This window comes from Corvus kubaryi, unplaced genomic scaffold (assembly GCF_017639235.1).
Source record: "Corvus kubaryi isolate FWS band 111438036 unplaced genomic scaffold, C.kubaryi_AGA036_p1.0 37397, whole genome shotgun sequence".
NCBI classification, from domain to species: Eukaryota; Metazoa; Chordata; class Aves; order Passeriformes; family Corvidae; genus Corvus; species Corvus kubaryi.
In genome coordinates, this window is record NW_024581136.1 from 2,049,600 (window position 1) to 2,073,367 (window position 23,768).

General features: G+C 37.4%; 1 protein-coding gene across 1 annotated transcript in view; it reads left to right on the forward strand.

The window, feature by feature from the left end:
* Nucleotides 1-596: 596 nt before the first annotated feature.
* CLSTN2 (calsyntenin 2) overlaps nucleotides 597-23,768 on the forward strand; it is a 191,405-nt gene continuing 168,233 nt past the window's right edge. The window contains exon 1 of the mRNA XM_042042426.1: nucleotides 597-719. The gene's annotated coding sequence lies outside the window, so the exon portion shown is untranslated. The remainder of the gene's footprint in view (nucleotides 720-23,768) is intronic.

Consider the following 23,768-nt stretch of genomic DNA (forward strand, 5'->3'; position numbering starts at 1 on the left):
TCCAGAAAAACATCAAATCCCATTTAAGCATATCTAAAGCTGGTTAAATTGAAAAGAAGTGCAAACTTTTATCAGTGATTAAAATGTAGAAGCTTATGTTTTCTCTACAATGTACAGAACACAAAAGCAATTGTAGGTATTGTCTCGAAAATACAAAGGGAGAAGTTGCCCAAGAGTCAAGTGTTCTCACCCACCCTTCTGCTTGCCTTTGTGTCTTGTCGAGTTGGGTTTCTCTGGACACCCTTTCTCTTGCACCAGAGCTTTGCAACTGAAAGTAATTCCTTCAGAGGTGTCTGAACCTAATTATGCTGACAGCTGAGAACACATTAAAAATATTTTGCAAATTGCCTTTTTATTTTGGTGTCTTAATTGGAGGGATGGCTGTAAGTGGTGGTTTTCTCATCAGTGCAGTACAATGTGCATATCATTTTTCTTTTATATTTGAATGTTTATTTTAGGGATCTTGTTAGTGGCTTTTGCGTAATACCATTAATACTGGAAGTATGTTAAATAATTTGTCTTTATAGATAAAATGAGCTAGATGGACGTGAAACACAAACCAAATTAATTAGGCATGTTTTTTTTTTCTTTTCTAGTGAACAAACACAAACCCTGGATTGAGACGTCGTACCATGGAATCATAACTGAAAACAACGACACTGTGATTTTGGATCCTCCCCTGGTTGCTTTGGATAAAGATGCACCTGTTCCCTTTGCAGGTAGGAATGTACATTAGCAGCAGCATTTGAGCCTGTGGATTGCATTTTGAATTTATTAGCATTTGTAAGGAAGGAATTTCCAGTGTAATTTGAAGGACCCATGTAAAGGCGGTGTCTGAGTCCTCAGGACCCGATTACTGGCCCACAGATCTTGAAATGAGGTGTTTCCTCCACTGAATTTGTCGTGAAGCAGAACAGAATAATACAGCAGGTACCCACTATCAACATATTTTTAGGGAAAACACAATAATTATACAGTTACATTTGAATTTGCTTTTATAGAAACGAATTGTTGCAAATACCTGAAGTAATACATAACTAATTTTTGTTCAGCAGTAAGAGCCCCTGCTTCCTCTCTTCCTATTCTGCTCCCTGGCTATGGGCAAGCTGTCTGACAAACATTTAAAGTTGCTCAAATCATATCTTACTGTGTAAGTACTTTATAACTGTCAAAACTTGGACAGAAAATTTAATGGAGGTATTGAAAATTTTTGCTCCGGTTGCTGTGTGATAGATGTATGTCATACACAAGTTTTCATCTGTATTGAGTCTGTTTTTCCTGACACTTTTTCTGTCCTGAGTCCCTTAGGCAGAATATGGGACTTCTGCATGTCAAGCAAGTTTTCTCTTAAATTCCCTCTTTCATTAAAAATACTTTTTGAAGAAAAGGGAGAATAGTAAAGCTTGATAGCTGCTCTGAAGATCCTAAGATGGTGCAGTTGTTAAAAAGATGATATTGTTTAAGAATATTTTCTAAGGAAAGGAACTGCTAGAGGTGAGTATCCTTGTTCTTGTGGGGTAGTCATGTTCAGGAAGCAGAAGTCCAAGTGCTTGTCCCAAACAGCATTTTACAGCTTCCTGAAAGAATTGTTCTGTCACTTTTCCCAAAAGCTTATACTGACATCAATTCCTACCCTGCCAAACAGGGGTTCACAAATGGTTTTTATATATTGAACCCTATTTTAATATCAAGATTTGTTTGTCTCTCATGGTGCCCAGTTATTCTTTGTTGCATGAAGGTCAATTCCTAGTGAAAAGATGCCCTTTTCATTTTTTTCCTTTTTTCTATTTCTCTATTACTGTGGGTGTTCCATCTCATATTTGGTTCTCTTGCTTGCATTCCCCTTGGATCCTTTCAGGGACGTTAGTCACATGCTGTTGTCACTGACACTGCAAACTCTGCTGACTGGGAATTTGTTAGCCTAATTATTTTCTTCAGCTTTTACATTGGGAGAATCTACGTGGTTTTCATTAAATAGTGATTTACTTTTCTTGTAGAGAATCATCCTTTGAAATACTGAACTTACACAGACACACTGGCTTTTGTGATAAAGGTTATGTTAGACAGTAGTTTTAATTTAGCTTCTCCATTTATTGATTTGAATTATTTATATTGTGAGAAGTATCTACTTCTTACAAGGGAAAATACTTTCTGTGTATTCCCTGGTATTAATAGTTCATTTCCTGATAATATTTGGCCTCATGATCTGCAGTCCAGGCATAATATTATAGTACTGATTGAACCCTTCACTCCCTTGAAGGGCCTGGATTCCCCCTGTTTTTGGAAAAACCTCTATGCATTTTGCAAACTCTTGTCTTTTTAAATTGTTGGAGGAACTTAATATTTTTGTTGTAATTTTTGCTTTAATATCATGTACTTTTATTGGGTTTCATAATATCATTAATTTATTTAAGGTTTTTTATGGAAAATTGAATTTGCGTCATGTATTTAGGAGGAGAAAACGGAAACAGATACAATTACAACATTAATGATATTCAGTAACTGTACTTTTAATAGTGTGGTAATGTGGAATATCCTTTATGGGTATATTTTGCTTAAATGTGGTAATTTAGGTTGTATAATACATCAGTCTTTAATTGTAACAGAGAATCAGAGCTCCAGCAGTTCCTTTATCGATAATCAGCCTGTTAATATTTTCAGTATTTTGTGCAACTATTGGAGAAGAAAAAAATTATAATATTTAGAAATTTTTCCATGGTTTGTTGGTTGTTTTTTTAATGGGCCCAGATTCAAGAATATATCAGGGCAGTTTCTGATCTGTGCTGAAATGTCTGCTTAGATCTCCTTGAGCAAACTGTTCCAAGACTAAATTTGTGTGATTTCTTCCTCTGCAACAACCACTGCAATAGTGTACAGGCAGATTGTTGGTTCTTCCATCCGGATTTGTGTTACCTTACAGAAATAAACTTTTTTTCTAGTAGTACCAATGTGACAAAATCTATTGACAAAAGAGCCCCTCCAACAAACCAAAACAAAACCCAAATCTCAACCAAACAAAAAAGACAACAACCCAACTGCCATATATGCATTCACTCTGCAAATGGGCATAAGTTCTGTAGGACCAAAACCGAACCAACAACAGAAGGCACAGTGTCGTGTTACCCACCAGGCTGATGGTCCTAGGGCAGGCCTGTATAGAGACGTGGCTGGATGTTATGTGCACAGTGAAATCTTTCTGCTGTTCATAATGTCTTCCCTTTGAAGTGCTCGTCCTCCATCAGTGACAGATTTAGGGAAATTTACAGGATTTGTCACTGTGACAGGCCATGGTAGGGGAAATGCATATTTATTTAATACATTTATCTACTAATTTATACTTATTTATTCCATATTTACGTGTTGCTGGTGAGGACGTAGTTCTTTTGGACATGCTCTTAAGTTGTGGAAGGAAGGGGTTGGTGGTCCTTGAGTTCGTAGCCAAGGCGAAGGGATCTCCAGCCTGAAAGTCACGTCAAAATGAGTGCCCTGGAGACTGGGAACTTCCCTGAGGTTTTCTCTGCAAATCCCTGCTTACTGCTTTGCCAGGCAAAGTCTGGGATATCTGTAGAGGCTGCACGGTGCTCTCCAGGATTGCAGTGATGACAGGATGAGCACTACCAACAGAAGGGAGCAGCTGATAATGGGATCCCACTGCTCTTCCCATGCTGGAAAACACAGCTCTGCTTCTGGAAGGGCTTTCCACTCCCTGAGGAAGATCTGAGTCCAGCGAGAGGAGTCTGGAAGTGGTGCAAGTTTTCCAGCTCTGAGCTGTGCATATCAGGATGTTTTGAGCCATGCACAGAGCACTTTGATCCTGCTGCTTGCCGTGGCAGTTTAAGCATTTCATATTTGTCACCCGAGCAAATGGTTTTTCACCAGATAACTGCTTTGTTACTCGGCAGAACTAAAATATTAAGTGGCATTTGCTATTCAATGATTCTTATCTGTCCTTAGTGCTTTGATATGTTTTCTGTACCCATTCCCATGTTCTCATTTTTTAGTTTTAATGTTACTTGTGGCTCAGGTCTGCTCCAAACTGCAAATGGTGTTTTTGTTTTTACTTATGGAAACTTTAACATTTTTCCTAATACCTCTGCCTTTTTTCATTACGGTGGCTACTAAGGTAAGTCTGTCAACCCCTTCTAGGAGTACACACATTATGGTGCACATCGAACTTGAGTGGTCACAAACTTGAGTGGAGAAAATTACTGTAATCTGCTCTTTTTTTTACCTCTGTCTAATGTTTAACATCAAGGGTGATGACAGGAGAAAAAGGAATCTTCTGTGCAGTTACCATCTCAACAGGTCTGTGTTTTCAGGAAGGATTAAGCAGAGACTAACAGGACTAAATGTGCCTGTGAAAATGCTGACTGTCAAATGTGATCAGCGTATTTCATAACTGGAGCATGAAGACTTTCACAAGCTTGCAATGAATGGCTTTTGGTGTCTTTATCTTATTAATTTATTGTGAATAATTGAAGTGTATGTAAAGTCCTGGTTCTTAAAATTATCTTGGTATAAGCATACCTCACTTTCTCTTTTTTGTGCAATTACATTTTTTTTGTCTCCTAGTTTTGAAGGAAAGCTTGAAAATACCAGTATAAGCTTGTAAGTGTGAGAAGTTTCAGTATCAGCCGTTTTCCATATTACAGTTTTTCAAGTCCTGGCCCAAAAAGGGTTTTCACAGAGTGGTGAAATACAACTGAATTACTAAACTCACCATGGCAGCCTGGAGCCTTTTGCAGGGTATCAGAGACACTCCCTGACCCTCCTCCCGTCCCCTTGGCCAAAAAATACTCGCCAAAAAATAAACCTCACAAAACCCACAAAGAAACCATAAGCATTGTATAGATGCAGAGTGGACTTAGCTCATTTAGGGACATCCATGGGAGCAATCTCTCTTAAAAAAACCTAATAAAATGTATGTGAAAGAAGGAATGTAACTAATTCAGTTTACACTGACTGGCACAGTCAGCCATGCAACAGTCAGCTCCCTTTCTGGTGGGGAGGCGGGTAATCACTTCAAGGATTTGACTTTCAGGCTTAGGGGTAGTTTGGCTAGAAACAAGGTGAGATCTACTGAATCAATTTGACAGGATTCTGTCCCTCACAGAATGCTGTGAGATTATGGAAGGCTTTTGGAAAAGACATCTATCTGCATTCCAATAACAGCAACTATGTTTCATCAGCAATGCTGTGCAAAAATAGATATGAGAAGAACTTTAGGATGTCGTCAGTCCATCCTCCTGCCCAAGGCAGGACCCTTGTCATTCCTGATAAATAGTTTTGTGTCCTAATCTTACAGCTCTGTAGTGACAGAGATGCAACAGCTTCCCTGGGTGATCTATTGCACACTTCACCATACTCCTGGTTTTTTATGAAGCTTGGTCTGAGCTTTCTGTACAGTGATTTTAGTGCATTAGGGTTAGTCCTATCCTAAATGGCTAGGTAGAACAGATTATTCAGACTCTTTTTGTGCAGAAGCCTTTTACGTTACTCCCTAAAAGCACTGTGATCATCTAAAACAGCCTGGGCTGGAGGGTGTTTCTGCTGTTTGTGGTGTTACCTGAAGCAGAGAAACAGGAGGTAACTTTCAGAGCAATGAGATGATGGATGCCCATTCTCACCTTGAAAGAGAAGAGCTACACTTGTCACTGTGTCCCCATTGCTGGGCCGATAAACTCGCATTCGAGTGCCTTGTGTCACAGCAAGGCTGAGCTGGGTAGTTGTACCAGAGTTGGGCCCATTACATCTTCAGCTGCTTTTATGCTCTTGATAAATTTATAGAGAGCCTTTCTTAGAAAGATCAGCGGTCTGGCTGCCCCCAGACAAGTAATCTGTGTCTCAGAAGCAGTTCCAGATCACACCTCCTTGGCAGATGGAGTCCTAGTCTCTGACTATATTTTGGCTGTGCTAAAAGCACCGTAAAGAATAAGGAGACAAAAAAAACCAGCTAGGAAGGATGCCTGAATATTCACTGAACTACAAGCTGCCACCACAAACTCTCCCAAATCTTCTTTGTTATTCTAGCAGTTCAGAGGAGTGTGTATTCTCAGCTGCACCACAGCAAATCCAGTAGTTGTCAGTCCACTTATACCCAGGGGCTGAACACGAAATCCCATTTCTCTGCTTCAAACTGGGAAGCCGTCCAGCCTCCTTGTTCGTTTGTTTGTATTGATAAGCAGTGGCATTAATAGCAGCTACTATCCTTTTGGTACAACATTAAAAGTACAGAAGTTATTTAAAAATTGTCATTCTGAATATTGTCATTTCTACTCACTGTCAGCCAGCCTTAGAACACAAGTCAGTTTATGATGCCCAGAGTTCATTGGTGTTAAATATTTCTCTGTGAAAATGAGGCATGATCAAAAAATATGAAGCGCAGGCAAAGCCACAGAGTGTTGCAGTTTTTTATAACAATTTTAAAATGATTTTTAACTTCTATCTTTGAGGTTTACATTTATTACTGCAGCTTAATTAGTTAAGACTGTAGCATTCAAAGGCAAAAAACCAGTTTCTTCATGGCAATCTTAATCTAAGGTAAAATAAAAGATTGGTAATAGCACAATTAATTCTGGAGATGCTTTTTTTGGCTTAAGGGATGCTGCTCATCATCCAGTAAAGTTAAGAGTGATAAACATGCTCAGGTTTCAGATTTAGAATGCACCAAAAACCCAATCACTCTCACAGTGACCTCTGTTAGTCCCTGAAGCTCAGAGATGAAGGGTCTGAGGGCTTTGGGGTTTGGTTACTTTTTGTTCTTGAAGTTTTTGCCGATTGAGTTTGATTCCATTTCTTAGTCATTTTTAGAGCTGTGCAATAATAATAATAGGTGACATCAATGTGTCCAAGGAAGACTCAAGGGTCAAGGATTCAGGCTGTTCTAATGGAGCTTTTAGTGGCTGCTGAGTGGTCTGTCATTGCAGGAGGAAGGGGTTAGGCAGAAAATGAGAATTGAATGCGTGAGAGTGAATGCAAGTTCCTTCTGACAGATAAAACCAATAATGAATGGGAATGTTGAGATACTTTATTACACCTAAATATGCTAAATTACTTGAATCTAGAAAGAAGCAAGGTAAATAACCAACTAATTCCAGTCTGATGATAACCACTTGGACTTTTAAAACTATTTATGGAAAATACTGGTTTGAAATAAATTTGGGCTGGTTTTGAGTAGTTTTCTTTATGTATAAGACTTGATCTTTAGAAAAATAGGACAGAATATTACAGTGGATTGCAACTCTACACAATAGGACAGGGACAGAATCTTATAACCCTGAAGTGTACTAAGTAACCATTTAGGTAAAAAATCGTTTAGTTAAAACAGATTATCGCTGAAGCTGCCAGGAAAATAGTGAGAGTTGTTAAACTTCTGGGCTATTCAGAGCACAAGAGAGAAACCTGAGTGGGGAGTACTTGAATTACTAAGCCTGTAGGTCCAAAAATTTGTAGCTTCTGTTATGCTCGGAGTATGGATGAAAATTTTGTGTTGCGCTCCTTTGAAACTAATGAAGCCTTGCTGTGTGAGAGCCTTGCTTATAATTAAAAACTACGCTGTGAACAATGTGCCTGAATCTGCAGCTAAAATACAAAGTCATTTATTTCAATGAACTATATCCATTACGTTTTTATTTTCAACAAAGTATTTTAAAATCTGCAGAAAGTAATTTATTTTGTTGAGTTAACAAAATAAACTTTAACAAGTTTTTTTTCTGCAATGAAACATTTTAGTGTGAATTAAGACTGCTTTTGAGATGTAATTTTTGCCATGTAGTTAAGCGTGGTTTCTACACTTTTTAGACATGCTCTAAGATCAGAGATGGTTCCTCAAGGATTTCAAATTCTGAAGGTTACAGGAAGGGCAGCATAGGAAGCACATCTGTTTGGGGATAACAAGGATGAAGAATAGTTCTCTTGTTATGGTTTGTGTAACACATGGAGGGTTACTTGAGGTTTGAACAGGCTCATATATTAAAATAAGTGAAAAATGTAAAACTGCTGTAGTTATCCCTCATCATTAAGATTGCAGTAGAAATCATAACTGCTTAAATTTTTACAATTTCAGGTAGAAATGAATGTTTTCCAACTTTTATTGATATAAATGAAATTATTTTAAAAACTCTGCTAGCAAGCATAACTCCAAGACATGAAGATTTACACTGAGCCAATTGAAGCAAACAAGAATGACACCCCCTAGGACATTTTCTCTTGTTGTGTAGTTTGATTCTCTTCGCTATTTGATACTCAAGAAGTAGTGAACTTGCCCTGCTCACTTTTGCTCTCCAGTCTGTGTGAACCTGAGAATCCAAAATCTGCACCCATCTTTATTTCCAGTGCTGCAGTAACATAAGGGACTCTGAGGGAAGGCTGAAAGAGTAGTGTGAGAACTCAAAGGAAGGAATAAACTGGGTCAAGTAATGCAAATTCCACTCTAATATCTCTCTTCACACTTTCATTCCATCTGTGGTCCACCCATTAATTCAATTCCATCTCTCTCCTTTACATAAATATTTCCTTTTATGTGTGAGTTCCTGTGTTGTCATGTTCTTACGTGAATGATGATGAAAATCAAAAAGGTCTGCTTGTAAAAGCATGAAGGATTCGTTATAAAGACTTAGAAAAATAATTTATAATACCAGGAAGTGTTAGTAATGTAACAAGTGGAATTGGAATATTCACCACTTAAAAGTTTACTGCAACAAAATTGGCACTGCAGGATTCCAGCTTGCTTTAAAAATAAAATCAAAAGGCTTTAAAATGTGTTCCTTGGAATGGAACTACTTGAGTTAATGTGAAGCAGCAGGGACATGTCACTTGCTTGTAATGGTTTCTAAATATTAAGAACATTTTAAAAGAATAGCCTGAGTAGGTAATTATTTATTCTTCAGAATTCCTTATGGTTATTGGTCAACAATTCTCTTGTGAGAAGAATAGATAAAAGCCCCCACTTTTCTTTAAACTTGCTTCTTTCTAGTCAGCTGAAAAAAGCTTATTTTTCTGGACAAGAACAAACACTCCCAATAGCCTGAAAGTGGTGTTGATCCCTTTGCTTGCTAGGACCACCTAAAAAATGCACGTGATGCTACTTCTATGAAGCAAAAAGGGAAAGGAGAATATAAAGAATTTAAACTCTGGACAGGTGGTTTAGGTCATCGATTTTCTGCTCAATTCTCCTGTTTCTGACTGTGTGAAATGGATCAAACCAATTTGTTCTCCTGGCCTGTTGTTTCCTCCACTGTCCTTTTTTCTGTGTTCAGATTATAAAAAAAAAAGAGCTCTTCCAAGTGCTTTTATCTCAATGACTGTGGAGCACTGAGCATCTCTGAGTGCAGCACCAGCACAAGGAGGATTTGCTGTTCTCACCTATTTTCTGTTCCATAACCATTTATGAGATAGGTGTGTTTACAGGGGATGTAACAATGGGATTGTGTGGATGTTGAGAACCTGAATTAACAATCCTTCTGGAGATACACATCAGTGTGGTTCACAGCTCTGTCTCTGACTGTCACCCCTGCTCCAGACAGAGGCACTGCACAGACACGAAGGAAAAGTAATGGCAAACAGTGGAGTGGAGAAGGGAGAGGGGAAATGGATTGTCTAGGCATTTTTAAGGTTGCTAGTTCTCAAAATGAAAAAATAATTCCTTGAGTGTTTAATCTTGGGGTTGTGCTTTGTGAAGAAGAAACAAAATGTGTCTTGCTTTTTATCAAAAATGTGGAATATACTAAATGTGTTTATCATTGAGTAGATCTGTGTTTGGCTTTGGCCGTTATAGATTTAATATCAAGGAATAAAATATCCAATTATTTAAGATGAAAACACAAGACGTGATGTAAAGAGCCAAGTATTCTCTTAATCATGTTATGTGTGCAGAGAGATGTCACAGGGATGTTGTTGATGGTGCTGATCCCACTGAGATACAGTGAGGCTGCAAGGAGGCTTCCCTGTCCTGTGTAAGCCTTGCTTTTTGTGTGGGAGTGATGCTTTTATTTCAAAATAAATAACTTTTTTAAATTGTAATTTATTTTTTATATAAACTATTCACTCTCAACTACTATGACTATGTACAATGCACACAAAAATGGAGGTCTTCAAAATATTAGGTAGGAATAAAAATTCTTAATACCACTGGTTTAACATTACATGACTGCTAGGCCATGAATGTTCTTTATGTGTCTTAGGCTCATATAAAAATCAGAGGAAAGTAGATTGAAGGTATTTGACAGCAGACTGACTCCTGGAGTTCACTCTTCTGGCAAAGTGACCCCCCTGTGTTGAGTGAACACCCTGGCAGGGGCTCATGTCCTCATTGCATTCTCTTGTACAGCAGTTCTGCATTGACCTCATCATGTAACAGGTGTGAAATCCATGTGTTTCCTGTGAACCTTCGCATTTTATATCAAGGAAATGCTCTTTTAGTTGTCATTATCCCCATGTTTCTTTAGATTGTATTAAAAAGAAGTAGACACGGATATCAGACCTCTCAGTAATTGTAAATATGGCAGCTTATGATATATGTCATTAATACAGTTAAACATGCTAAAATATTTAAACTGCAGTCTTTAAATATATAGTTGAATACTACTTTAAGAGGAATATGTATTGTCTACACTTGATTCATTTGGGGACTTTGTCTATCAGTGGGACTTAATTTTCTGGTTAACCATGGCTTTGAGCATATTTTTGGAGGAGAGGTTGTGAGAGTGTTGGGGACTCAAACTTGTCATGCTGTTGGACATCTGTCTTTGTTTCAGGTTAATTGCAATATATTAATTAATTCTTGATTTTTTTAAGATCTTTTTAAAAGAAAGATTTTATTACCAGATATAACAGACTTTTTACTGCATGTATTATCCCTTCTGGCCTTTCTATATTCTATTGATCCTGTTGTGGTTTAACCAGCAGGCAGATGAACACTACACAGCTTCTCCTTCACACCCCCACCTCAGTGAGACTGGGAAGAGAGTCAGGGAAAAAAATCTAGAATTTGTAGGTTGAGATAAAGGCAGTTTAAAAAACAGAAAAGAAAGGGGAAGTGATAATGGAATTAGAATATAAGATGATGCACAATGATGTTGCTCACCCCTCCCTGACTAATGCTAGTTCACAGTAGCAGGTGTGGCCACCTTTCCCCCCAGTTTATCCTCTGACATCATGCCCTGTGGAGTATCCCTCTGGCCAGTTTGGCTCAGCTGGGGCTGGGTCTCCTCCCAGCTTCTTTATATGCCAGTGATGCACTGTTCTGAAGAAAGATGAAATATCCCTTTTTTCTTAGTGCCAAGTTAAAGAGGATAAACCTTCCTTTTGAAAGGTGTCGCACTGCAGTGACACCCAAATGTCATCTGAGTGCCCCTTGGTCTGGATTACTGGTTAAAAATGTCATCTAAAATTGTACAAGTAAATTTAACCATAACACTTACGAAACCTTCCTGAGTTATATGTGCCAAAGCTCCAAAGGGTGTGAATCTGCATGCTGGCTAGGAGGACCAAATCTACATTATTTTTGGTTGAAAAAACAGTCCCAAGCCAAAAGAATGCTGCAATTAGAAATGTCTAACCTTATTCCAGCTATCTGGAGAATCTCTCAGCGTCTTCACTAGTTGGGTTCTTTGCCAGTGACACCAGACTGGCACACAGCAATTTTTTTCAGTGATTTGGAAACAACCTCTCCATTTATAAATGAAGTCCAATGCTTCTGTATTAAATAGACCAAAGATTTATATTATTTTAAATGTTGTCTGATGTCAGGTTGACTCGTTTCTCAGACTGAAAGACAGTGGAGGCAACACTAGATTTTTTTTGTTTGTTTGTTGCTTCCATCATGGGGGGAGGAGGTGAACGTAAACACAGTGGAGTCCAGAATCTGTGAGAAAACAATATATAATTTGTGTTAGGTTTTTGCAGGATTACACATTCTGCCACCCACAGGCTCGACAGAGCCCTCGTTACCATCTGCTCCTGCCATGGTGGCAAACACTAGAGCTGCCCAGCTAATTGGCTCAGGCGAGTTTAATTAAGGAGGACATGCTGGTGTGATTAAATGATGGAAAATGGGCACCCAATCCCATCCACACAGCTCCAGTCATCTCCTGGATGCCCTAATCCTTTCCTTGGAGCATTGTGTGGTCTCACTCTCTTGGATCCTTGCTCTCTCCCTCCCCCTTCAATGCCTCGTTTCAGTGTCATGGATTGTCAATCGATTTGTTTGTCACGCCCTTCCATCACCCTGACCTTGACACATTACCTTGACACATTCTCTTCTTACTGAAAACCCATGAGGGCTTAAATAGATAAAATATTGGTAGGTGTGAAGTATAGGTAGGTATGTTATAGGCATTTATGATGCATGCTATTTTAAAACTTCTGTGCTGTTACAGCATCTTTTGGACAGAATTACCAGTGTATGCATTTTGTATCCACACAAACACTTGCCTTACTTCATTATTTTTGTAATAAAGTATTTCGTATCATGAGTCAGTTTCCCTCACTTATAGCATTGTCTCTTGTGTGATGTTTAGAAAATTATACAAAGATTGAGAGAAAAAGAACTAGTTCTTGAAAATGATTGAAACAAACTTACATTACCTTTAAAAATGCAAGTTGAATTTTTAAATTTCTGATTTTTTCTTGATTTTAAAAATCATAATGTACTCTAACTTGCTTGCCCTTTATATAAATTTTAAAATAACAGGAAAATAATTTGGATTAACAAATGAGAGCAATTGCCAACCTTTTACAGGAATTCATCTCCATAAAAAACTGTATTTAAATTTAAGTATTTTCCTTTAAAATCATTTAATTTATTAAATTTGAATTTAGTTCAAGCATTTCAAATTAACTTATTCCTGTCATATGACAAAGAAATTTAAATAACTGCGATGCTGCAGCAGTGGATATAATAACCACGTCAGGCCTAGTGTGTTTTGTTGTTGCTGAAAAATTTTCAGGTCGGGTGGGTCCCTTTTTAACCAGCTGCTCAAAAAATTTCTGAAAGGCTCATTGGTACTCGATTGATTTGTTAGTGCATGTGACAGATTTAATGGATATTTCTGACAAGACTTCTGCTCCTTACTGATGCCTGCCTTGGAGAGCTTCCAGGTGTGCTAATGAAAACAGTCGTGAATGAAGGCAGCAACAGCGAACGTTGCATTTGATGTGGAATCCAGAGCACAGAAATTAAATTCAATATAACACTGTATTTAATAGGCGTGCTAGAATTGAAAGGGTGACAGCAATTTAACATCAGCTTTTAGGTGCTTTTGGACTAGAATACATTATTTAAGACAGCAAAGCTTCTGCATGCCAACTGGCAACTTCCGTGGAGCTGAGAGCTGTGTTTCTGTACAGCCTCTTCTCCCAGGGCTTCACTTCTGCAGTGTTTCACCAAAACTGGACAGAGCAAAGGGAAAAATTCTGCACCTCTGTTGGCTCAAATGGATATTTGCCCATTTTCTGCTACCTCAGTGCTGTCCGTATTTGTGGGAACTGGCTGTTGTGTGGGAGCAGCATGAAAGGCAACGGAAATCATGTGCAATGAAAGAGAAATCATGTGCAGTGAAAAGCCCCATTCGCTTTGTATAAAATTTTTGATTAAAAAGTCCTTCCTTGAATTGAATTTGCCCCAGCTGTTGCCATCTGTCAGCTTTTCAATGCCCTTTGCAAAACACAACAGTGTTGATCTTGGTCCAATCTCTCTGGGGAGTGCTGCTATAGGATGTGCTACATATGGCAGATTATCAGTGTCACTGGAGGAGCCAAAGGCTGCTGGGTGTGGGGCTGAGCATGCAGCTGGTTGACTGAAAACAAAACAGTCTTATGCTTTAATCTGCAAGATTTAAGTAGCAGGCCCTGCCTACTGTTTACTGGAAAGTGCTTTTCTATGCTGCATGTAAAAGCACAGCAGAAAAACTACTGCTTTCTCCAGCGTCCCCATGTAATTTGTTTGCTTGGTGTGGTTTTACATACAGATAAAAGTTAATTTGGTTAGAATTTTTCTTGTCAATGACTGTGGCTTTGTTGAGTAGAATTAGATATAGAAATAACCCCCATTGTGCTGATTTATTTTTAATTTTTTTATTTCAATATCATGTTATCTATGTAGAAGAGAGGGAATGAACTGCTTGGGGATGAACACTTCCACGTGTGCCTGCTGTGACTACAGGTGTAGAGGTAATGGCCTAATTTCCTAAGAGGTGAAAGATAAAAAAAAGGACAGTTTCTCAGAACAGCAAGAGAATTTTTAGAGTAAAAAACCTAAATAACTCTGAAAATGTATTTAAAAGTTGTGAATAAACCCTTAAGTCAGAAAGCTACAGACCATCCTAAAGTATGTTGTTAATTCTTTTGACATGTCTTAAGCTGACTCACCACATGAAGATTTGCCAAGGTTTGAAATAACATTGGAGAAGGGGCATTAGATAAATAGGTGAAGCATCTGGAGCCACGGGCTGTGTGCATTTTGGGGTTTTCAGCAATCACTTTCTGGAAGGACAACACTGCCATGATGCAGCTAAGGTACTGGTTAAATTTGCATTGTAATTAAACTTAATCTGAATTTTCAGTAACATCTTGCCCACAGTGCAATTTCTTTATGAATGGCTGTGTGACCTGGAATAAGGGACTGAAGCACAGCTATTTTGTTTAAATAACATACAATTTCCAAGGAGTTTTTGAAATTGCTTTACTGAACTTAGTTCTTACACTCGGCCTTGAAACTGACTCTTAATTGTAGAAGATACTGACTTATCTTTAGATTGCAAGTTTAAATCATACATAAATAACATCAAATATTTATTAGCTCGTTCTGGGATACTTTTATTATGAAAATAGGAGGTTTTGAACTCTGTTCCTATGATAAAGATGTAAAAATCTAAACATCAGAAGAGAAGTGAATGCAGATTTAAAAAATGGAAGTTCAGCTTTGAATAAAAAAAGAGAAAGCTGAGTCATTGTTTCCTAAAACTAATGGGAAATAATTTAAGGTGCTGAAATAAGCTGTACTGATATTGGCTTATAATTAATTTTTGAGATTGATAAGTCAGTAGATAAACTCTAGGAAACTGAAGCCTGAATACACAGAAGGAGAGGCATGCTGAGCATTTCAGGTAGTTCTGTGAATGCTACAGTCATAATATTTATTCTGAGTTTGTCTTCATCTCGAGAAATGTTCAGACTCAAAAATATTTTGCATATGAAGAATGAACTGCTATCATTCACTATGATTTATTGAAAACTGTTGGGTTTGTGGTATTGCAGTGTGGTTTTCTGCTTTCTGAACGCACCAAAGCTGCTTTGATTGTGCTGGCTCTTTAGTTTATACTTGAGTAAAACCAGGCTTTTTAGGATGTTTCCACTGGTCAGAATGGATCAATTTTTTATCAGGCAACCAAAATAAGTAACTTATTACACTTCAGGAGGGTGCACAGAGCACAAAACTAGGGCATAGGAATTAATATTTCAGTATTCTGCACTTAAGCCACTATGTGCTGTTTCGCTGATGACAATGGAAACAACAGAAAAGGAACAAAAGAGAGGAGTCCTCCCTTTCTTCCACTAGTTGTCAACAAATACTTGAATTGACTATGAGCTGTGATCTGATAACTTGTATTTCCACCTCACCTGGCAGCCAGTTTTCCCATACACTCAGTTTATTTTGTTCTTACTTAAGAATTACAAATTCTTATAATTTCTTCTTTGAGCCAGGGTATGTATCTGTAATTGTTCTTAAAAGGAATTAGATTCCAGAGGACTTCAGAAATCAAAATTTAATTCTTTCATCTGACACAGATGTTGGGCAGTCACTTAAGTGCCCAGGTTGACTACCATTCATCATTTGGTGTCCATCAACATCAATGAAGTTCACTGTAGGAATCTATTGAAATAAATGGCCTTATTAATATAATTGCTGCTGTTCATGTTCCTTGTACAAACCTGATTATGGTAATGTATGCAGTCCTTCCTCTTTCATATTCTGGCATGCTTTTGAACTTTCTCTGCCTTGCATTTCCTTTTGGTTTGGAAAGGTGGCTTCTACCATTTTCCAAAAGCCTGCTTGCTTCAGTTTCAGCATCCTGTCCAAACTGGTCAAAGTACAGGATGCATGTCTCTGTATATTCATCTCCTTAAAGGAAAAATTCTTACCAACTTAAAACCATCAGAGTGTTTAATTTTATTTACTGTGGACATTCAAAAGAGGGAGGTCAGTCCTGAAAGGGAGCTGTTTGCCTCTCATGGCTTATTGCAAATTTTTCAATTGTTTTCACTTGATAAGAATTTGATTTTTGATTTCTTGCCATTTTGTTTATCACAGTCTGTACTTGACATAGAACTTAAAGACATAATTCTCACGTGCTCTTGTCTATCAAATTATTCCAGATAATCAGTCCATTAGGTCAAGAAAATGCAAACTGCAGTGCTCTGTGTGCTGGGTCAGAGCCCTTCCTGCAGGGGACAGAGAATTCTCAGTTATTCAGTTTTTGGGCACTTCAACAGAGATGTCCAAGAGGTTATACACAAAGGCTTTGTCTACTTTTGTCTGTTTCTAAGTGGTCTTAATCATAGGCCATGGAAATACAGTTTTAATTCAATTTTTAGGCTTTTAAAGTTAAATGGAGGTTGCCTTTTCTGTTGTGCCACAAATAAATAGTGTGTCTATTTATGGTCAGGTTCCTGTCTTTTTTATTTTTCTTGCCACACAGTACTGCAATTGTCATAGGATTTCTGATCTAATAATGATCTCATCACTGACATTAGAACCTTTGACTTGCACTGACACACATCTGAAGAGGATTACTCATGTCAGGGTTGCACCTATTGGCAGTTACTGCTTTCTGTTGCTTCCTTGTTCTGAATGTTTTTCGGAAAGGAAAAATAAAAAGCTTTTCATGAAGACACTCTATTTATTCTTGGCACTGGAATAGTCCAGAGGCCATTTAAGCACTTAATAGATTAGCTCTGGTTTATTAAGAAAATGGGCACGATCAGTTTGAAATGATAGTAAGTCAGACTTTCGTTATTAGTGCTCTACTGAAAGACTGAAGGCAATGTGAGTCTGACCCAATAAGACACACATGGGTCTGGCCTAATAATTTTTTCCAGTTTACTCTCCCTTCTAATCAGGAAAGTAGCTTCGTTTAAAAAAAAAAACCTTTTGAAGGTATTTCTGATAGTCAGAAAATTATTTAATGGTTTCATATTTACTATATAAGTGACAAGAATAATAGGGTATGTTCTGTGATTTCAGTGAATCATTTTTTTCAGAGACAAAGGTAGGAAATGGGTATTTTTAGATTTATTTTTGTTAATAGATCTGAGTGCTTGAAAGAGTGGACAGCTGCAATAGCTCAGTTCTCGGGCTGATTTAAATAATGTGTCTCTTGGTTTCCAAGGGGAAGCAATTGCTTCCTTGATAAATAAAACAGTTTCTATGTTTTAGACACTAATGAGGAAAACCCAGTAATGATAAAATATGTCAGTGTTCATTTTTGGTCTGTGTGAAGTGTGTGACACAAAATAGTGCTGTTTGGGGAAAACTGACTATCCCACCTGCTACTGAGAAATAGAAACAGCCAAAAATTTCATCTGAGCCAAAATTCCCAACCACCTTCCCTCCCTCTCTAGTTTTCTTGGAATAGCACTGCATCTTTTATTTCATGATTATGGCCATGTTATCGCAGCAAATAAATGACTGTTAGATCTGCAAATATCAAAAGTGTAATGGATTTAAAATTATACATACAGAATTAAATATTAAAGAGCTGTTTGAACCCACTGCTCTGTTAATGATGACTCAAGTCCTGGATCTAGTTTTCATTTCTTCCAGTGAAATGCTGACAGCAGTTCCTTGGCTTTTTTCCCAGTCTCTCCTGTAAAAATGGTATATTTCTAATGCATAACCTTCCTCTTGTGCTCAGCAAATAGGGACTAACTTTCCTGATGGACCTTATCTTCCTAATTTCTAGCCCTTGAAAAATTGACTATCAAACAAAATCCAGTTACCTATAAAGAAAAATTAATCAACTGCTGCAGAAAAATGGCTAATCTTTATCACTGACAGGAGACCAGGATCTTCAGTGTGGCTGAAAATGAGCAAAAATAATAGTAAAAGAGAAACAACCTTTTTTTTTTTTTTTTTTTTTTTCTCCTCCAGTCTGTGTTTTCTTCTCTGTTAACACCATGACTAATTACTAATTCTAAGTGTGCAACCATCTGCTGAAGCCAGCAGTAATATCCAAGAAAGCCTGAGCTGGGGTTTGCATCAGGATGAGTGGCAACTACAAGGCATGGAAATCTTGGACACTGTAAATTAAATAGTTCTCCTGGTTTGGGAGTTCATTGTTCACTACAAACCAGCAATTAAGTGCTTATCTCAGCCCTCTTATCCTCTGGGGGACACAGGGACAGAGTTCTCAGCTCTTCCCAAAGACTCAACTTGTACAAAAAGTTCATCTGCGCATCAGAGTCCTCTAAGACACCTGGGCCTGAAATTTGAAGAAGGGGTAGATGCCCTTCCCTGCTGCTAAAGATTTACCCCATATGTTGAGGAATTGCTTTGGATATAAGCTCAAGACTACAGTACCAAAGTACCTAAGGGAATGAGAACAAAGATTTATTCCAAGTTATGAAAATCGAGGAGGAACATGAGAAGAAGGTCCTGTAGAGCAGGTGTTTTCCCAGTATTTTGAAGGGGATGAGGTAGTAAAACTGTTGCTTTTTTTTTCCTTTTACCAACATCATCTCGTAGACCTACTGAGCCAACTGTGAGGGATTACTCAAGAGTCAAATAGTCCTTTGCATATATCCTGGGATGGTTCTGTGGTAGTTGGACTCATGTTAGGGAATCAGTAGCTGTAAATTTAAGAAGAGCATCTTTATTACATCTGTTGAGAAACTCTGTGTTTTCACAGTGTGAATGACATGCCAGTCCTGGTTCTTTTTGTTGGATTCTTCTTGGTGCTCACACCAACTGGAATGATGTTTGATTGGGGTTTTTTTTGTTGGTGCTGATCCTTCTACCAATCCAATAGGCAGTGATTTTGGAAGTGTTGTGCCTTACAGCTCTCAGGCTGAGAACTCCTTTAGTCCTTGGGTATGAAAGACAAGCAGTATTTTTCTGGAGACCAGTGGTTTGCGCCCAGGGCCACTTGAGGAGGCAGCAATAACCCACATACAGGGAGGGGAATTGTCCTAAGGAAGAACTCTAAACATCATCAGAGCAAAGTGCAGCAGTGTCTGCTGATGGGCGGCTGCTTCTTTCAGCTTTTCCTCTGTTTAAACTCTTAAAGGGGTCCACTATTCCCTTTTGTGATGAAAACTTTCCTGAGTTCCTCATACCATATTTTTTGATTTCCTTCAACGGTCCTGTAAACTTGGATGTGAATCTGTAATGTACAGGGTGCTTCCTATTCCTCTCACTGCTCCAAATAACCTATTTCTATTAGCTACTGTATCATTTCCGCCTGAACATAAAACCACTTATTTGGTTGGTAATGTTCTTTATCTCCCTTAGTTTTCATAAGAATAAAAATATTTCCCCAAGCATTATGAAATGATTAAAATTCAATTTGAGTGCTGAATTATGTATGGTTTTCAATTTCGTATTACTCTAAGAATTTTTTGTTTCTCAGCTTTTTAGTATTATGAGAAAATATCTACTATCAAATGTATTTTTAATAGATATTTCTTGGTATTAGATGACACAGTAGACATTTAATCCATTCTAGGAAGATGTCTAAATATTTAATTTTACAACTCATAGCAGCCAATGCTTTTGATAAATGGAATGCTTCCATTTATGGCTATGATTTGGGGGGAGCAAGCAGATAAACAAAATTACTTCCAGAGAGGAGGAAAATTAGTTCAGTTAATTATTTTACTTAAATGTGCATGGCAATATCTATCAAGCCGCCAACACAGGAAAATAACCATCAGCAGAGTGAAGCCTGAAAAGCATTAATCAAAATTCAGAATGATTAGCATTCTTAGTTTGAATAAGGAGTAGGATCCTGAAGATATTCAGGGCTACTGAAAGTAAGTGAATAATGGATAATAATAAAAGCCTTAAAACAGAGGAGAAGCTTTAAACATCCAGAGTTTTGCTCTACCATTTTTTTTCTTTTAGTATCTGAGTTGAAATACAGACATTTTATATCTCAACTTCATTGTAGGTTGGTCTCTCTTTTTTTAATATTCATGTAGATATATAAATGAATGTTCAGAACAGATTGGAATCACTTTGCTGGAATTAAAAAATACCAAAGCTTAAGATGCTGATTTCTTTGCTTTTATGCTTAGATCTTTGTAGTTCTTTACCTGGAGACCTTTCAGGGGTTTGCAAGGTGAGGTTCCTTATTTCTTGAAAGATGCTGAGGAGAATTCTTTAAACATACTGCTTTTCTTTTTCTTTTGTTTTAAAGTGACATTTGCAGACAGCCAATAAACTTTGTACCTTTATATAATCTTATCTTGACCTTCTCAGGTGTGCAGAGAATTAAATGAATTTCACTTACTTGAACTTGGTTCTCTAGGTGCTCTCAGCATTAGCTCTTTATATACCTATTTGCTTAAAATGCTTCCAGGAACTATTAGTGTTTAAATGTGTGTATTCATTCTTGCTATAAATTTGACACAGCAGATTTTATTGACGTTATTGGTTCATAATTTTAGCTCTATGTATTGAATGTATGAAGCAATGCAGATAGATTTACAACCAAACACATTCATCTTCATGAAATGTATAGCTGAGGTGCTTAACTCTAGGATATTTCTGAACATTCACATAAATGCTTTCATTAAGTAATCAATAGCATTGAGTATTTGTACATAAACCATATGGATGAGTGATGTCAAAAAGTAATAGGGATTATAAATCCATTTTGTCAGTTCTCAGAGTATTAAGTGCCTCAATACGAAATAAAGTTATATAACTGTGTATCCTTTTAAGAACTGATGGCTGTGATATTAATACACTCTAGACATGTTTTGGTAATGTGGAAATAATTTTCTGGTTACTGAGTTTAGTTAGAAACCTGCAGGTTTTTGACCTACTATTGGTGAATTTATATCATACCTGATAAAATACTTTTAATCAATCAACTCTTTTATACTTACACAAAAATCATTTTTTCCTTTAGTATTAAATAAAGGCTTCCTTTTGTAATTGTTTTGTTGTCTAAATGTCTAAAACAGTGAATTAAAATGTTTAGGGTTGTAGTTCAATCAAAAATATGGTGGTTGCAAAGGATTTCATCGTTGGCCACAAATGAGCAGGTTGTAAAATAATCAGTTACAGTAATCTGTGAAAATGGTACTTTGTCGTTATTGGAAAATAAAATCCAATTCCCATTTTTATACAGTTCTTTCAGAGTTAATGTTTTCCCAGCAGCCACATAAATTAGGAATTGCTCAGCTGCTTAAGTTATGAGCAAACGCCAAGGCATAAAAATGCTCCTTTAAACTTGTCTCTGAAATGAATTTGTGGGAGTGGAAAAGTAATGAAGTGAAAAGCAGGTGAGAGGATTGTTATCACTGTAAGGTTTTATTGAAGAATACATCTTCCCACAAATAGTTCTGGAGGTGTAATGAATTGTTCACAGGATAAAATACTCGCTAGAAATGGCAAAGCTTCTCCATAGTTGGGCATCTCTTTCGTGGCACTTGGCTGGAATACCAACATGTCCAAAGAAAACAGATTCAAGCACACTCATATTTGTAATCAGGGAAATATTTTTGTAAAGACAAGTAAATATGACCAATCAAGCATTCTTGATTCCATCAATCTCATTTAATTATCAGGAATTTAATTGAGAGGAGTGTACAGAACACGACCTGGAGGTGCAAGCATCCTGTTGAAATTTACACCGGACTTGAATCTCAGGGATAACTTTGCTCCTTCTTGCCATACAACTCTTGTCTAACTTATATGTGCCTGAAAATTAATTCTGATTTCAAGATCATAAATTATCAAATGCCTGTGCTGCTCATGTAAGCCACCGATTCCACTGGTTGAACCTTCCTTGTCCCCATACTTGCCTGTTGTTAGATGATCTTAGGCCAAGAAAAAGTCCCTTTGCTGTTGTTCAAAGGGTCTTTAAATGAATTAACTGTGGCTTGGCTCATAGGATCAAATCTTCTCACTTTTGACTCTCTTCAAATAATTTTCATAAAGAAGATAAAACATGAAAAGACTGCCTTTAATAATTGGATTGTACAGCTATTATACCTTTCCTTATGTAAGCACAGGGATTCCTGACTTCTTGCTATGCCCATTATTTATTAGCAGCTCTTTCCTTTGTACACACACACATATTGTCATGCTACACTGTAGGAAGCATGGGCAGAGATCCCAAGAAGGGATCTTAGAAGGAATGTGGGTTATTTGATCTCTTGAAGAGAGGATGGCTGGCCCAAAGGAGTTTTCAGGTACATGAAAGGGTTGATAAGAGGAAGGTAGGAATATGCTTCTCTGCTTACCAGGACTAGAACAAAGAGTAGTGCTTTGAAATTACAGCAAGAGAACTTCTGATCCATTGCCATTTTTATTTTATGAAATCCTGTGGTGTGCTAACGATGATTAACTATTAGACTAGAGGAGTTAGGAACTTTTGGCATTTCTATTATTAAAAACTTTTAAGTAGATGTTGAAAAAAGTTTAGGTTAGAAATATATTTCCTTAGAGTTGCAGTTGGAGTAAATAGTTGCTTATTACCCCTTCCAGCCTGCTTCTGGTTATTTTATGAAGGATTTGAAATACACTCTATTAAAGGGTTAAAAGCATATGGCAGGGAGTCTCCATTGCAGTGCCAAGCAATGCAATTTCCATGACAGGAATAGAAATAGCAGTTTGAAGTCTCACTGTTTTAACAAGTTTTTTTCATGGAAAACTGTTAGTACATCACAAGAAATTAAAAAACATCTATATAAATACTGCATCCTTCTCTCAGTTTTGTTTCCAGTTTCCCAGATGACACATGGCCAAAAATGTAAAACATTAAGAGAGACTGTTTGGATATTTTAACATCTAATTGATTGTCTTTAAGATGGATACTACTGTTCTGTTTTAGAAGTTTATAGAATGTCATGCACGTCTCCATCTACACTGTTTTTCTTTAGTGGGTAATCTAATTTTAATGTAGCTGTCTTTTATTTTGTTTGTTGTGTTGGTCCTGTTTTGTCATTCTATAAGAGGAGCTGTTAATCTGTCTTCCTGAAGAGCCCATTTTTTGAAGACAAACTGCCTGGAATACTTTAACCAAATAGAAATGTAAATGGGAAAGAAAATCCACATCAGTCTTTTCTTTGCAACTTAAAAGTTAAAATCTCTTAACCAGCATCAGCATATTCAGTAACACAGTACATACCTGGAACGTTAAGCTTTGTCTAGGCTTTCCAAAAGTAAATTTTGTGCTTACAGGTATTTTACTATTAATTCCCTGATGTTAAAACTATGGCTGGTGAGTGCTTTGTGCTCTTTGTGCAAGGGAAAGCCCAAGCGTGCCCCCAAATTCTTGACTGTTGACTGCGATACAGTTTTCTCTGGTAGCTTTGGGTCATTCTCAGGTGTAGTCAGTTAAATCTGTTGAGGTCTTTAAAGATGAGAAAGGTCTGGAATTTATCAGTATTCAGAGAGAGGCTTCTGGCAATAGAAGTCTTTGGCATGGTGTGCTCTTAGAGTCCTGTGTAACTAAGCGCATCAACTTCACTGGGCTTATTTTTCAAGTGTCAGAATCTTTAAATGTCCAGCTTGCTATCCTGTTTGAAAAGTGGTGTAT